This window comes from Ochlerotatus camptorhynchus, unplaced genomic scaffold, assembly GCF_037179485.1.
Source record: "Ochlerotatus camptorhynchus isolate MF236.1 unplaced genomic scaffold, CSIRO-AGI_Acam_v1.1 ptg000150l, whole genome shotgun sequence".
Taxonomy (NCBI): domain Eukaryota; kingdom Metazoa; phylum Arthropoda; class Insecta; order Diptera; family Culicidae; genus Ochlerotatus; species Ochlerotatus camptorhynchus.
Genome location: NW_027040640.1, coordinates 1,492,452 through 1,508,426, shown reverse-complemented (window position 1 = coordinate 1,508,426; position 15,975 = coordinate 1,492,452). Strand labels below are relative to the sequence as shown.

The 15,975-nt window shown below is 37.4% G+C and overlaps 1 protein-coding gene across 7 annotated transcripts in view; it reads right to left on the bottom strand.

The window, feature by feature from the left end:
* The window catches only part of EndoA (endophilin-A), a 138,622-nt gene extending 124,761 nt beyond the window's left edge, over positions 1 to 13,861 (bottom strand). For 2 of the 7 annotated variants that reach the window (XM_065221927.1, XM_065221926.1), the window contains exon 1: positions 13,601 to 13,860. The gene's annotated coding sequence lies outside the window, so the exon portion shown is untranslated. Of the gene's footprint in view, positions 1 to 13,600 lie in introns of all 7 variants that reach the window. The other 5 variants (XM_065221925.1, XM_065221924.1, XM_065221929.1 and 2 more) reach the window with 5 other exon arrangements.
* Between the last annotated feature and the right edge of the window lie 2,114 nt (positions 13,862 to 15,975).

Genomic DNA, 15,975 nt, shown 5'->3' with positions numbered 1-15,975 from the left:
GTTATTGGGTTCGAGATTGCTCGCTGTCTGTAGATGGTATTGCCGCCTTTTCGAGAAAGGTTAGCTGAGATTTTAAAAATTCAGGAATCAAGTGGAAGCAATCACTCGCTTCGAAGAGATCAGCTCACCAGCACAGTATTATGAGAGAAGCTCGTGGTCAATTTTTCCCAATCAAAGCGTAACTAGGGTGATGGGTGTGTCAATTTATTTTCTCTGCTGACATCAGAGTAAAGAACTTTGAAGCTTTGGAGAACAAGCCGCCCATTTGGACTTTTGTGCAAAGAATATGACGGGTTTCACGCCAACTCGACCAGTGGTTAATGTCAAAGTTAGAGCAACCACCAGCCACGATTAAAAAAAAAACATATCTATTCACCATTTTTCAAAAAATTGTCCTCGATCAATTTTGAGGTACACTGTATGAAACTTTTGTGGGTTTTAATATAAGCTACAACTTTTGTAAATAACTCAAATCTTTATCTCTTATTCATTATGAACCAGAGCGAACAGAACCCACCATTGTTTTTCAGTGAATATAAATTACATTCACTGAAAAACAATAACAAGTTCTGCCCACTCTAGTTCGTCATGCATAAGAGATACAAATAGGAGATATTCTCAAAAGTTGTAGTACCAAAAGCTACAAAAGCTTTATACATAGTTTAACGGAATTCTGTTGATGGAAAAAGTTAGAGTCAAATGAATGTAAATGAATGCACGAAGAGAATGAAAATGATTTTCCATGCCTAAGCAAGACAACTTAATTATCTACAAGTTGTCCACACATTGTAAAATGGACACATTTGTAGGAGAAAATTATTCTTACAACTACTTTTTCTTTTCGGATGGGAAGTAAAGCCGTTGGTCCCCGGTTCATGAATTGATGGGTCGATAGGTAGGGTCCAGGTGTGGGAGCTGCCTTCCTGGCACGTCGGTAGCATTGGTGCTCAGCACGGAAAACAAGATCGACGGAAAAAACAAACCAAAGGAAAAAAAAAAAAAACTACTTTTTCTTGCCTGAATTGCTAAAAATCAATCCCTTGATTTGTTTTCCGTCGATCTTGTTTTCCGTACTGAGAACCAATGCTACCGACGCACAGTGGCCCTTCGCTCATTTTCAACTTCTATTCAATTTTCATACTGCCGAGCTCTAGCGGAACTACCCTCTTCAGACCTTTCTCTAGCTAATAAATTATCACACTAAAGCTTCATGTTAGATATCATTTCCAACCAACTCTGAAAATCCTAAACTTCACGTATAAAGTAACATAAAAACATTTTGAATGAAAATAAAACATTGCTTTGAAAGTCTTTAACTTTATTTCAAATGAGATCCAGCGAAAATTCTTGGAGACCACGAAGCAAGAAGAAAAATTAGCACTCCGTAGTCAGTCCGCATCGTGCTCTCTTGCCGTGCGGATCTATTTGCTTTTTGCTGAAGGAAGTGTTACTACTACCTAAAGCTACAACAAATTTAAACAGCACTTTTCAGTGCTCAACCTGTAAAAATTTTCTACCTTGTTCAACTCTTATTCCTCTTCGATCCTTGTTTGGACCCTACCCGAGGTAATCCTTCTTGGATATCGATTTGGAAAATTCCTCTTCGATCCTTCAGATTCTTATAGTAATCTGCTTGGAAGTCGATTTGGATAAAAATTTACTGCCGCCATGGCGCCTAAACGCAAAAGAAAGGGGCAAACTCTTGACCCCCCTTCTGATGAAATTAATTTGAGTAATCAATTTGATTTGCTCACGGATGATGAGAATGATCCATCATCCAAGAAAAATTCTAGTAAACTTTCCCGGCTTAATGCCAAGAAGGAAAAGATTCCCCCTATTGTGATAACCACTACCGATTTCCATGCTCTTCGCATGGAACTTTTGAATTTCGTGAAAGTTAAGTTTTCACTACAAATTGGACGTCGGGGTGAATGCCGTGTATTGGCTGAAACCTTGGACGGATTTAAATGTCTTCTCAAGTATCTTACTGAGAAGAAGCACAAATTTTTTACTTACGACACCAAAACTGAACGTGTGTTCAAGGTTGTCATGAAAGGACTGCCCAGTGGTGAATCCCTGGATCAGATCAAAGATGAACTGGCAAAATTACTTGGAGTTGTGCCACTCCAAGTAATCAAAATGAAAATGAAATCCCGTCCTGGCGATTCGCGCAACGGGATTTCTAATGATTTTTATTTAGTTCACTTCAAATCTAGTGAACTAAACAACCTTAAGGCCTTAGAAAAAGCTAGCCTTACATATGCTCCATGTCCAAGTGAAGTGGGAACACTTCAGGAAGACTGGAGGAAATTTCCAAAACCTCACCCAGTGCCGTAAGTGCCAGGGATGGGGTCACGGAACTAAAAATTGCTACATGCCAGCTAAATGCATGAATTGTGGTGATTCCTCTCACGCAAAGGACGACTGTCCTGTGAAGGAAGATCCTAAGAAATTTAAATGTTCAAATTGTGGTGAAAACCACAAATCCAACTTTTGGGAATGTAAGACTCGCAAAGCGATCCTACAATCTCGTTCTAACCGTCAGGTAGGAAACGCTCCACGTTTCCGACCAGGTACAAATTCCTCTGCTGTTAACAACGGTCAGCGAGGAACAAATTCTACATTCGTACCCGTAGGTACAAATATCTCCCCTGCTTCAAATGTTTCATCTGTACCTACTCCCCTCGCTGCTAACAATGTTCAGCGAGTTAATGGAGCTACCTATGCTGCTATTGCAGCGGGTAGAAATCAAAATACTAACCACCGTTCTAACGGAAATTTTGACAATTTTGACTTAGGAAGCATTACTGCCCCCAAAATGGAATTTTTACAGAATTCATTAATTGACATGATTTCTGATATGCTTAAATCTAACTCCATGTTTGATGCTATTCAAACTGGAGTAAAATTTGCAAATAATATTGTCATGACTTTAAAGTTCAGTAATGGATTTTAAAGCATTAAATATTGTAAATTGGAATGCTCGATCTCTTAAAGATAATGAAGACGAGCTATTTAACTTTTTGAGAGTTCATAACGTGCATATTGCCGTTATAACTGAAACGTTCCTTAAACCTGCCCATAAGGTTAAGAAGGACGCAAATTACTTGATTTATAGAAATGATCGTCTTGATGGACCCTGTGGTGGCGTTGCCATCATTGTTCATAGACGAATCAAACATAAAATTCTTTCTTCATTTGATACCAAAGTTTTTGAAACTTTGGGAGTTTCTGTTGAAACAAAATTTGGACAACTTACGTTTATAGCTGCCTATTTGCCATTCCAATGCGTAGGCCAGCAAAAGAATTTTCTCAAGGGTGACCTCCAGAAACTTACCCGTCATAGGTCTAAATTCTTCATTATTGGTGATTTTAATGCAAAACACCGCTCATGGAATAATGCTCAAAGCAATTCCAATGGTAATATTCTGTTTGATGATTGTTCTGCAGGTTATTACACTATTCAATATCCAAACAGCCCAACATGCTTTTCTTCTGCAAGAAATCCCTCCACTATTGATTTGGTCTTAACTGATTCATGTCAACTTTGTAGCCAATTGGTTACCCATGCTGACTTCGGTTCTGATCACCTTCCAGTAACTTTTGAAATATCCCAAGAAATAATTTGTAATCCCAACAGCTCTACTTTCAATTACCATAGAGCTGATTGGGAGCAGTATCGAACATTTATGGAATATAACTTCGATCCAAACATTCCTTTGCAAACCAAAGATGAAATTAATTATGCTCTTGAATCTCTGACTACTTCTATAGTTGAAGCAAGAGCTGCCTCAGTACCAAAATGCGAGGTTAAATTCGATTCAATTATAATAGACGATGATCTTCAGCTCTTGATCCGTCTTAAAAATGTCCGTAGGAGACAATATCAAAGAACACGCGATCCTGCCATGAAAGTTATCTGGCGGGATTTGCAAAAACAAATTAAAAAGCGATTCTCTGCCCTGAGGAACAAAACTTTTGAAAATAATATTTCTAAATTAGACCCGAGTTCCAAACCCTTTTGGAAACTCACAAAAATTTTGAAAAAACCTCAAAAGCCTATTCCAGCGCTTAAAGAAGGTGGTAAAATTTTGATCACAAATTTGGAAAAAGCTCAGAAACTTGCTAAGCAATTCGAGAGTTCCCATAATTTCAGTTTGGGTCTTACTAGTCCTATTGAGAATCAGGTTGCTCGGGATTTTCTGAATATTTTCTCTCGGGAAAATATTTTTGATGATTCCTGGGGGACTGATTTGGACGAAGTAAGGTCTATAACTAAAAATTTTCAAAATATGAAAGCTCCAGGTGATGATGGAATTTTCTATATCCTCATCAAAAAACTCCCAGAGAGTACCTTGTCTTTCTTGGTAAAATTATTTAACAGATGTTTCCATTAGGCATACTTTCCTGATAAATGGAAAAATGCAAAAGTTGTTCCAATTTTGAAGCCGGATAAAAATCCAGCTGAAGCTTCTAGCTACCGTCCAATAAGTTTGCTTTCTTCAATAAGTAAACTTTTTGAAAAGATAATTTTGAATAGAATGATGCTTCACATCAATACGAACTCAATTTTTGCAGATGAGCAGTTTGGATTTCGCCATGGGCATTCAACTACTCATCAACTCTTAAGAGTTAACAATTTAATTCGTTCAAACAAATCTGAAGGCCACTCAACTGGAGTTGCTCTTCTAGACATAGAAAAAGCATTCGACAGTGTTTGGCATGAAGGTTTGATTGCTAAATTGAAAAAGTTTAATTTTCCACTTTATATTATGAAATTAGTTCAAAATTATTTAACTGACAGAACTCTTCAAGTAAATTATCAAAATTCCAAATCTAATCGACTACCTGTTAGGGCAGGAGTTCCTCAGGGTAGCATTCTTGGGCCTATATTGTATAACATTTTCACTTCGGACCTCCCTGATTTGCCTCAGGGTTGCCACAAATCTTTGTTCGCTGATGACACAGGCATTTCCGCTAAAGGAAGAAGTCTTCGTGTTATTTGCAGCAGACTTCAGAAAAGTTTAGATATTTTCTCTTCTTATTTACAAAAATGGAAGATTTCTCCCAACGCTTCCAAAACTCAACTTATAATATTTCCACATAAGCCTAGAGCTTCGTTTTTGAAACCTAGTAGTAGTCACATAGTCACTATGAACGGAGTTCCAATTTCCTGGTCAAACCAAGTGAAATATCTTGGATTAATACTTGACCAAAAATTAACTTTTAAAGATCACATTGAGGGCATTCAAGCCAAATGTAACAAATATATAAAATGTTTGTATCCTCTTATAAACAGGAAATCCAAACTTTGCCTGACGAATAAACTTCTAATATTTAAACAAGTTTTTAGACCGGCCATGCTTTACGCTGTGCCAATATGGTCTAGTTGCTGCACTACCAGGAAAAAAGCACTTCAAAGGATTCAGAACAAAATTCTGAAAATGATTTTGAAGTTGCCTCCCTGGTACAGTACAACCGAAGTACATAGAATTTCGAATGTTGAGACTTTAGCACAAATGTCCAACAAAATAATTAATAATTTCAGACAAAAATCGTTGCAATCCTCAATTGCAACGATTAATTCCCTTTATACTTAGATAAGATTTAGTTTTAGTTTTTAGTTTTAAGATATCAATTGTTATACTGACATGCAGGTTTAAAAGACCTGTTTAAAATACTGAATTGCCAAGGCAGGATCAATGTAAAATACTTAGATATATATCATAACAATTAAGGCTGGTAAGTTACTGTAGTAACTGGAGCACCTATTTAGGTTAAAATGAAATGTAATTTATTTTGAATTTGGAACAAATAAAGAGTTAAAAAAAAAAAAAAAAAAAGCACTCCGTAGTCTGTACCTATAAATAGAAATATATACAAAAAATAGGGATGGAAGACAATTTCCATAGACTTTGGCAGTTGTGTTGAGTCTTAGACTATGCATTTTTTTCGAGATATGTGACTCATACAAATCTGATTGACTAGAATTGTAATTTTTCGCTCATCCATTTGGGACTGAGACGCATACTCAAAATAAAGGATTTATAAAAGATTTTCCAGTCATTTTTATAAAGTTCTGACGCCTATGGAATTAAGGTAAATTTAAAATAAATTTATGTGTAAATTTCAAAGAAATGCTGAAAAGGATTCTTACCAAATTCTAGAAAAACATCTTAGGTGTTCTGACCACACGGCTAATGAGATCAACCCAAACTTACGTTCAGTTTACTCAAAAATCGCAAAAAGTGCAGGAACTCAGCGATGATTAAATTTGCCTCATGTTTTTCCAGGAAAAAATCCCGAATATGACAAAAGTAAAGAATGAATTCACTCAGTCTATTGGAACTCAGGGGAAACATGTCAGAAGGGTCTAACTCGAAACGTAAACAATGATTTGGATCGTCGGTTTCTTACGAATAACAACACACCCACTCCAACTAACTAAATCATCTGACAGAGCAATGTTTGGTCTATTACCTGGTGTAGTCAGATTTTGTGAGTGTGTGGTCATTCAAGAAAAATCGACTTTCAAAGTCATTGTTTACGTTTCGAGTTATACCCTTCTGACATGTTTCCCCTGAACTACTCCTAGGCTGAGTAAAGTGTTCGTCAATTTTCCTTATTTTACGGAGATTTTGGAGGTTTTCCACAGGAAAACATGAGGCAAATTTACTCATCGCTGAGCTCCTGCACTTTTTGCGATTATGAATAAAATTGAACTCAAATTTGGGTTACTCTTATTAGTAATTGCGAGGAGAATTTCAAGGGAATTTTCTGGTAAGTTTAAGGAGAATTCCATGATAATTCTGATCATGTAATCAGTGCGCAAAACAGTCAGCTTCAATGATGATTCACTGCCTCGCGAGAGTCTAAATGATTGAGAAGTAAACGAGTCACTGACAGCAGAGCACTCAGTCAGTAGCTCAGTCAGCACGTTTATTCTTCCGTTATGGTACCCAAATCTTGTTTTGAATGACTGAGCGTATATTTTCTATAAAAAAAACGGTTTCAATTACATGCTGTGTGAGTGAAAGCAAGCGGTGTGAGTCGCCTGTTCGTGAGTGACTGAATGTTTTTGCTGGCTCTTTCAAGGCCTCTTCTTTTACCGTTTGGTATATACGGTCAGGATAGAGCAATGAATTGAATATAGTAGTGCTTTCACGCACAGCCTAAGCAGTCAATAATTTTACGCTCTGCAAGTAATATTGAATTTTTTTACAAGTCATGCGAAAAGTATCGCAATGTTGAAGAATAGAACACTTTTGTTTTGTTAATTACTTTTGTTTTACAGGCTCAATCGAATAAACTTTACAGAGCCAAGTTATCATTTTCTTTATACATTATAAATGTCTTAAATCTAAAATTAAAGGATTTCATCGATTACTCGCGGTCTTCTCGAGGTTAGTGGATGCCAATTGTTTGGACCGGGAGAGGGAAAAGGAGAGTTGGAATATGATTTATGATTTTACTATTTCTAAACCATGTACTTAATCCTATCGACGTTATATCAACTCCAGTGATGTAAAAAAATCGCTTCTAGCGATCAATGAATACGCACACACCTGCTATAAGATTTATTGGCATCATCATAAGCTAGCGATGCAATCTGACTCTTAACGCTAATACGCAGAGAGCATTTCGAACAGTGAGTTACCAAGATCTCAAGAGAGCAAGACGATAACAACATCATTGCTGTGTGCACTCACGATACATTACTAATACTATGCAAGGCTTTTTGTGAGTGCACGCTACAAACTATAGATCTCAATGCGTACAGCTGAGTACAAGAAGTTGTTCCGATTATGACTGATGAACAATCTTGATTAGATCATGATCATTGCCATAATGATCATGATTTTTTTTTTTGCTTTTTCAGTCTGTGAATTAGGAAAGACGCATGTATTCGCGTTGACGGCATTGATCCTTTCGGTGGAGTGAAAAAGAAAGGAACAGTTCACCGTGTTGAAAGAACTATCAGATGAACTACCGAGCCAGTTGTGCGCTATTTACAGGTGAGGTGCAAGGAAACTAGTCGACTCTTTCATTCTCATCGCGTTATAATACAGCAGCAGACGTTTCGTCACGTCTGGGGGTGCATTCAAAACCGAGAGAACGAAATAGTCGCCTTGTTTGCATCCTCCTCACCTATAGAAACCGCACCGCATGATAACGCAGATCACGATATGTACAGCTTACGACAAACTGGAAATCGGATCATGCTCGCTTGATTTCCATCACTGATCAACTCTGTAATTATACAATTTTTACAGAAATAAATATACAAAAAAAAAACACACACACACACACACACACAAAATACAAACCCAACACAAGGTTAATCAAACTTTCAATCTATGGGTAATATTCTTAAAGAAAACATATATGAGTTGCATAATCTCCAGAATATCTAGCCAAAATATCCCGAACTGGGACATTAGGTTATCTACCTCGAGCCTGAAGGGAATCGTACAACTCGGATCTGACTCCACGGTGCTCAGCACATGACCAAATAATGTGATCTGCGTCCTGGTAACCTTGTCCACATTCACAGAGATTACTGTCCCCCAGCCCAACACGGAACAAGTGAGCGCTTAGCGAATAGTGATTGACATGAGGCGAGACATCACACGAATGAAGTCTCGACCCACCTCCAACCCTTTAAACCAAGGATACTTCGACACATTAGGGATGATCGAATATAGCCATCTTCCCAAACTCCCTTCACACCATTTATTCGTCGTAGGCGATTTGTCGATCGTAAATATTACCTTCCATAGCGCCCACCTTTGTAAACGAGTCCGCCTTCTTATTGCCCGGAATCAAGCAATGAAAGAATAGAACACTAATAAATATAAATCTTCAAATTTATAACATTAGCATGAGACATGAAGAGCTTTTTGAGTGTGTTGATTTATTTCCTTTTAATTCCGTTATAATTGTTTATCAGGAAGTATTACAACAAAGGTAATTACTATTAGATATTTTGCAAACAGTGACAGATAGCGGACATGAAGAACCAGTGGAAGTGCCGGGCAAAGGTGTTTATCCTAGACAAATGGTAAGTTACAAATTCGCTGTTGTCGTTGTCGTAGGCGCCGTCGTAGTCGCTGTCGTAATCGCCGTCGTAGTCGAAGGCAGTACCGTTAGTATATTTAAAATTAACCATCAACCACTGAAAATATGAATTATCGCGTATTTCTGTTGTTCATTACATGCCAAGTGAAATTCTAGAACGGAATTTCATTTGAATAGCTTGTTTAACCAGGTCTTAAACAATCGTCACGTCGGTCATAGCTTGTTATGATTGCCTGAACCATGCGTAAAGAGAAAATCGAACAATGGAACGTCGCGTGAAAGTGGATCTTAATGAAGGCCGAAATACTCTTTCGTAGCTTTTAGTTTTAGGATTTCAAAGATCGTCGGTTGCAGTGACTTGCTTACTGAGCAGAAAAACGCGGTCCCAGGTCCATTCATATTAAAAATGGATGGTAAGATCGCTTGTTTATCGTGTATTTTGTAAAACTTTTCGTTGTCGTCGGTGTCGGGTTTGAATAGTTATAAAAACTTGAGTAACGCTATAATGTGATATGAGGGGCTCGGTGGCCTTAGAGCAACCGGTTTTGCTTACTGAGCAGAACATCATGAGTCTAATCTCAAGCCCATCCACATTCAAGATTCGTCAATCGTTTTATTTGTTAACAGGGTTCCTTCCATTCATTTTGGCAAAAAAAAATGTTTTATTAAATTATGGAATAATCAGATGTTATGATAATATTTTGTTTGCGTAAGTACTAAGAAAATATTGTAAAGTTTGTGTTTGACACATAATACCTGCCAATTTTGCTACATGAGAGTCGCAATAAGCGATTTTGTCATTTATCTCACCCACTCTTCGCTCTTCACTCTTCGCGAAAAGGCGATCAGAAAACCACTCATTGTGGCTCTGTCAAAGCTAAATTTGCAAGTATTATGTGTCAAACACAAACTTTACAATCTTGTCTTGTTGCTTACGCAAACCAATTATTATCATAATATCTTATTATTCCATAATTCAATAAAACATTTTTTAGCCGAAATGAATGGAAGGAACCCTGTTTGTTAACATGACTACATGGTAATAACAGCAACTCGATGATTAAAAAGGAGCTCGTCTGCCTAGTGGAAAACGTTTTTGCTTACTGAGCAGAAGACCGTGGGTTCAATCCCAAGCTCCTTCGCGTTATATGATTGTTAGGACATCAATTCAGCTCATCGTTTGCCAAAACGAACCCTGCTGCAAACCCAACCCAATTTTTTTTAGAGTTATATTAGGGTGTATCTAAAAAAAATTGGTTTTTAGCTGTAAATCTATTGCTTCAAATTTCTCGTAAATGTTTTCAAGTATCGTTTTGAACTTATTAAAATACACATTTTTGTTTAGTAAAAGTATCTCTTAAAAATACGTCTTCAAAAGCTTCAAAACTCTCTTAAAGATTACTTTCATGGGAAAAATTAAATAAAAAAGTTTTTTTTTTAGGAACACCCTTAGTCAATTCCGAAAAATTATTCTAAAATGAGAACTTTGAGCGATAGAAAGCATATTTTTTGAATAAAGTTGCTTGAAATTAACTCAGCTACAGCATTTCTCGAGAACATATCTAGATAGAGCTGGAATTAGGGCGTAACAGCCTTTGTAAACAATGACTTCTCTCGTTGATTTCTCGGAATTCAAGGCACGCCTACTCAAACCAATATATCCGTCGCGTAGGAGAAGTCTTCTTCTACTCGATGGTGATGTTGATTTGCCAGGGAGAGCCATGGCTTCCGAGAAATCATCGAGAGAAGTCATTGTTTACAAAAGCTGTTACGCCCTAATTCCAGCTCTATCTAGATATGTATTAATTTTATAAAATAAGAAAGTCAGTGTTTGAAAATCAATTAATTTGAGGACCACCCTATTGTTTACAACCACCAAAAGAAGGAACTTTTTAAAGACATAAACTTCAGCGAGACACCAAACATTTTAATATTAGCCTAACGTCTAAATACTAAAACAAAAAAACTAGCCAATGTTATTTAAATTCGTCTTTAGGGTGGACCTTTGAAAATTAGCTTTGCCTGTAACCTTGTTATTTCAAATTTTTCATGCAAGTCATCTTTCAGAGACGTTTGAAGTTTTTTAATACGCATATTCTGTTAACTGTCTGTATCTCTTTTCATAAAGAAAGTATACTCAATTATATAAAAACTCAAGAGCAAATTTTCCTTACGTCGAAAGTAACAAAGGTAAACAAAGTCGAGCTATCAGTGTCAATCGATGCTCCTGCTATTACAGTATATACTGTCCGAATATAGGATCACATCCCTTTTATAGATTTATTTACCAGTCAAATTGCTTTTTGACGTAATCACCTTCCGATCAAAATAGTTTTCGATGTTACTTAAGTCACCCGATTTCTATGGAGATGCCGTTTGTCTTGAGTAACAGCGCAGAGAAACCCGTGAAAAGTGTACGTTCATCGTTTCGCTTTCTCATTATTAAAGTGAATAAATCGAACTGTTTGTTGCTAAGATGATTTCGGTGGTCCTAAAATGATGAATGGGCTGCACGTAAGGAGACGTAATTGTTAATGCTCCCGAATATCCTGGTAAATACACTTTGACTTAAGTAACAATAGTGGCCACCAAACGACGCATAATAACTTTTGCCTCAAAAACCAGTATTTTTTAGCATGAAAGCTAGCGATTTGCATTTGTATGATTGAAACCCTGCTAAATATGTTGAACATTGCTATCACTATGAGATTATATATGTGTTTAATTGGAAATGGGAATAACTTTTCGGTCATCAAAACAAAACTTTATTTTTCTCGAATCGGTGTGAATGTTAATTACGACATAATGAAAATTTGCTCTTGAACTATAGTCAAATTGAGGATAGCTTACTTTATTAAAGAGACTATAAGCTATTTGCTGGTTCGCCTCAATATTTAAATTGATTTAATATGCGTTTAAAAATTACATATCTCCATTTTTTTTGTATCAGTACTTAACGCTGTGTCCTTTCAAATACTAATTTCAAAATGTGTGTGTTTTTGCCCCATGCTTAGTAGTTAACATTTGAAAAGGGCGTATTTTATAAATGAAAAAAAAATGGATATTGCGTGATCTTTAATGTTTACAATCAACAAAAGAAGGAACTTTTCATCACAGAAACTTCACGTTGAAATATTAAAACAAAAGTTCATGTACTGCTTTTCCGCTAAATGTGAACTTAGACCATTATACAGTCCTACGAAACGTCAAGTCAATATGCTTAAATAAATACATTAGACTAAATGGGTCATCACCCATAACAAATACATTAGACTACATGGGTCATCAACATATGAAAAATCCAAAATATAGAACATGTTTTTTTTTCAGTTTCATTTATACATGATTTATGGTGGTATTCTCTAACCAGTATTATCTAGTTCCTACCTTAAATGCCCGTATTTTTAAGCAAGAAAATACTGAGAAGCAAATAGACACGCTCAGCAGGAGGAAAGCGCAACTGTTCCAAACAAGTATTCTCAATTCTTCCAATCACGTCATCTGCTGCGATATCAGAATCAATCGATAGCAGAAGACAAGGTTAACAAGGTATTTATATCACTAGTTCTCTGGAATCAAGGATACACTTGCAAAATAACATGCAGAGAGCTACTTTGAAGCAAAATAATATCGTTTTTCCAATTCTAGCAATTTGCATCAGCATAGGACGTCATTCTTCTAGGGCATCACGATAGCCTAGTTAGCAAAGATGCGGCCGAAGGTTCGATTATCGGATATATTTTTTTCTAGCTGGAAAAGTTCTCAACTTCCATGGGCATAGCACCATCGTGCACGCATGCAAAAATTGTCTAGACTCATTTAACAACCGGAGAAGTGCTCAAAGCACATGTTCCTGTTGGGGCGTAAAAGCCAAAGAAGGACATCATTCTCAACCATGAAAGCTTTCACTCTTCATTTGACGTGAATGTGGCCGCAAGACAACGAAACGAGCGAGCTGCCCCGGCCCCTTCCACCATGATTGGACAGAACCGTTTGGCATTTCTATAAGCATTTTCATCCCAAGAAATTCCCATTCCAGTGTACATCACACTTCGAACCTAGCTAACAAGACAAGCATTCACGACAGTGGAAAAAAATATAGTTACGGTACGAGTGTAATTGTATCATCCATTCATAATCGAGACAAAAAGAGGGGCTCAATGCAGTCGGTAGGTTGCAAATTCCTTCACACGCAAGAACCCACATCCTGTCTGATGTCTTCCATATTCTTCCAAGGAACCACGCGGACTCATGTTATGCCAGGTTCGATATCCTACAACCACAACCACGCAACATACCAACCATTATCGGTATCACTTTGGACGGATGGCTGCCAGCCACCCAAGCGACGACGGTACAGAAACGATGGAACGGTTGGAAAAATCAATTTTCCTTGTTCGGAAAAGAGAGGCACCTACTTTCTTGTTGCGTGGAACTGCTGCTGCCAGTGCTGCTGGGCAGCAAAGAAAATGCACGAAAAAGCACGCACACGTGGGGTGGGGTTCCCAACACGGATACTTACGCTTTGCTGGAGTGTACGATGAAAATTTTCACGGAAGGTTTTCCCGACTTTCAATGACCGAAATCACGTGTGAATAGGTTTTTCCTTCGCAAAACGTGACGCGTCTCACAATTCCTCCTTTCTGTGTTTCAGGTAGGCGTTCCAAATGGTAAATCCTGGGCTGGCAGAGAACAAAAACGCGTAGTTTTCCTCGAGGGGACACTTTGTCTATTGCCGTTTACTTGAGTTTAAGCACCGTTCAGTTTCCTCTCCAAAATGCGACTAAAATTTCCACTCGCCGATGATGCAGAATCCACGCGTCTCCGGTTATCTGTCGCGATTTGCTCTCTACAATTTGCGCGAAGGATGCGAGCAGATGGGAGAAAATTTTGCAGAGTAAAGTTTCACTCAAAGCCCCCTTCAAAACGATGACGACGACGACGACGAGGACGAGGGAAGGCAAGGATCACGGTCATTCGACCTACCAGTAGTGCTACAGAAGGTTTCAGTAGCGAATTCGGAAACTTCTAAGCAGACCGATGAAGACGACGTTGGGATGTGTGAGTGGTGTTGTTCTCTCGTGGAAAATGAGAGCATACAACTACCACAATCAGAACAGCGTTTCATGAACAGTGGAGAAAAAGCTCCGAATGTTGTGATATTGGAAACCATGCACACACTCAGCACGAACCGTATTCCATGGAGACGCACGGTCATTCATGGTATCCGAGCAATTCACCTAATAGCAATAGTTCAGTTGAATGGAATCGGTAGCTTTAGGTATAATATATTTGAAACATTGGAAAAATATTGCTAGTCATAATTGTGTAACCTCTGCATGCTCAATTTGGACGAAAAATAACAGGGGTGTTTCTAGGAGGGGTCGGTATCTTTTGCGTTGAAATGGTTTTAAAAGTGTATACCTCAACACCGAAACCAAACGACTGGAAAAAATGGTTTCTGTTTCTTATTTATTATTTAGTTATCTGAATTAACATGGTTAGGTTAGATCACCGTTTCTTAACCTATGGGTTACGATCCAACGGTTGGCCGTGAACTGTCCTTAGATGAGGCGCAGGAGTTCAGATACATTCTTAAATGTTTATGTAGCTGAAGCCAGGGTAAGAACGCCCGGCGGGGTAAGAGGGACCACAGTCAGTTCTATATGAAATCCTCAAGATTTTTACCGATACTCAATACAGAAAAGATAAAAAAAAAACAAGGTTATATCATTCTGAAACTCCTTGTAGCCCCCGAACTTATGAAGCTTCAAAACAATAAATGAAAGCAAACTTCTCGTTCGGTGGAGCTTTCACGATCTAATTTTGAAAGATACAAATATAAGACTTTTTGATAAACAAACTGTTTCCTTCAGTAGGCTGTACTGCTTCTGTGACTATAGATAAATGTTTGCATGAAACATGTGAAAATATACCATATTGTGAAAAATGTAAACCAGAGGTAAAAGCGTCACACTTCTTTATTGCGAAATGACTTTGATTGAAACTGAAATGATCTTTTTCCAGATCAAGTATTAAATGTCATAGATTTCTCTTACCTATAACCAAGAATAAAAACCTGGATTCGTCCATCTATGGTGAGATTTGACCATTCTTATTAATTTACATTCCTACAATAAAATAAATTTTGTTTTGCTCCCGGGGTGTATCCCGAACATGTCCATGAGTGGCCAATGTGGTCCACCATACTCAATTTAAGCACCAATGATATTTTTTTAGAGTTCTCATGTGATTTGACGTGTCGCATGATGGATTTCGAGTTAATATGATTTTTACCACTTCCCCGGTGGTACCCGGAACATGACAGGGTGTAGAAAATGAGGATCTATGCACACAATATGACTCCTATTGGTCATATTTTCTAATTCTCATACGATTTTATGTGTCAAAATATAGGTTTGTATCGTTTTCGGTCATTTCTAGATCTTTGCTCACAGGACTTATGGTTACTGGAACCTGTTCCGGCCATACCTGTGGAAACAGTTGACCAAAGATATTCACTTATGATCTAAGTGATCATAGCGTCTATTTTTGTGCAATGGAATGGTTGTCGAAAAATCAGTCATCATTGGTGGTCCTTCTTACTCCGCTTGTAAAAGAAAGAGTATTTTTTATCGTTCCAAAATTTATGAAAAAGCATAAATAATGTGATGAATCATAAAATTTCATAATTTTTGTCCATAGATAAATGAATTCTTATTCATATGTAGCTTAGCAAAATGTTAAAATTCTTGCTCATTTTGAGTTACTAAATTTATTGCTTAGGATGGCGGTTTTACCCCGTCTTCCACTAGAATTTATCAGATTTTAAGTTCTTGTTGGGTTAGCAACATTGGAGCTATTGATTTATATTTTGTTTGTTAGTAAAACATCCTC